The sequence below is a fragment of the Apis dorsata genome, unplaced genomic scaffold (assembly GCF_000469605.1).
Source record: "Apis dorsata unplaced genomic scaffold, Apis dorsata 1.3 scaffold_188, whole genome shotgun sequence".
Taxonomy (NCBI): Eukaryota; Metazoa; Arthropoda; class Insecta; order Hymenoptera; family Apidae; genus Apis; species Apis dorsata.
The window spans coordinates 1160334-1162128 of NW_006263473.1; positions in this window are offsets into that span (position 1 = coordinate 1160334).

Genomic DNA, 1795 nt, shown 5'->3' on the forward strand with positions numbered 1-1795 from the left:
TATATATCTATGCGCACAGTGGTCGCGACAAACGAAAATGAACTACTCCAGCACCGCCACCCCTCGTGCAACACTCGAGAAACTGAGCAACTGTACGGAAGTGACACGCCTCGACCACTCGACTCTTCCCCTCCGCCTCTTCTCGATACCCTCCGATGCAAAAGTGCACGCCTCCAATCTCCTTTCGGGTATGGAAACACGGACGAGCGCCCGTAAACTGTGTACACTCGCACACCACACACACACACGCGCGCGCGCGCGCGCACACGCACACGAGGGGGACGGCTGGAACAGGGTCGGTTTCGTGAATGGAAGTGGCGCGGACAAACGGCGGATAAACACTCGCACTCGGCAAAAACCACTCGACTGCGACGAGCCTACGACGTTCCCTCGGGCCAGGTCAACCCTTTATTGCGCACTCGCGCAACCCTCGCCACCCCGATGGAGGGATGGAGGAGCAACTGGGACGTTGCTGCGCCTGTGCGACCTGTCCACGTCCTCCGAAGGACCTCTCCCTTTTCTTCCCTCTTTTTTTCTTTTTTCTCTTTAAATATGTATTTTCTTTTTTCTCCCTCCCCTCGAAATTTTTCAAACGTTCTCACAAACGAAGGTTATCGAAATTGCGCCATCGATCTGATTAAGGTGGTTAATTTACAGTATTCATAAACGGGATATGAAGACATCGAAAGCTCCTTATGGATTCTCTTCCTCGTTCGAGGAAAGGAAATTGTTTTCTTAGGCATTCAGAGAGATTTTCGATCTGTGTTTCTAGTTTTTAGAGATAGTTTTAAGTTTTTGAGAAAGGAAGATCGTTTGAGAAGAGGTGGGAAATTAGAATTATTTTTAGAATTTCGTAATTTTGTATATTTTTGATTTTGTTGTTGAGTGGCTATCTTCGTTTGGAATTTGAATTCGGTTGGGTTTGTGTTAAATTAAGGTTTGGTGTGGGTTTAGCGACAATGGAACCGATTTTGGCCACTGTTCACTCTCGATTTTTCACGCCAGTTTACAACGCGAGCAACGAAAGTGAAGGTAACGTGAACTCCAGCGTGACGAATCCGGGTCAAGCTCAAAATCTGGCTCTGTGGACCGCAACCATTCATGTCTGTGGAGGAGAGCGTTCGTCTCCCTCTGATCTCCCTCCTTTCCTTCTCCACTAATCAATACCAGCCCGACCCCGCAACAAGTAGATATCCCGGCGGAAAGATGGAGAAAAAAACACTAGAGTTTTCCAGCTTTTTTACAAAAAGAGCTTCTATCTGAAAGCTTCTCCAACGTTGTTATCGATGCTGTAAACAATTCAATTACTGTTCTGTCCATCAAGAGCAACCTTTATAAGAAAATTTACCCAAATAATTATTAAACGAAGAACATCTAAAGTGAAACTTCTATGGAAAATTTCATGTTTGCAAAGAAATTGTTTCTGATACCGTTTCTTTGATAAAAACGAATTTTTATCTTATATATATTTTTTTATATTAAAAGTAAGGGATGATTTAAAAATTAATTAAGTAAATGTTTCTTGTCAAAAAGTTTAAAATATAATTGAACGTTACGAATATAAATAATTTATCGAAAAAATTCTTGGTCAAATTTTGAAAAATTTCAGAACAACCCTTGTCGTCACTATCCTCCCGAGAAGAGTCGTCGAGGACGCCTGCGCGAAAATAACGAACGATTTCGTTTTGGTTTCCGTGGCAGCCCTCGATAATTGGTGAATGGCTCGATAGACATACGCAATCCTTCGTAATCGTAAAACTGACTAGGAAAAAAAAAAAAAAAAAAAAAAAAAAAA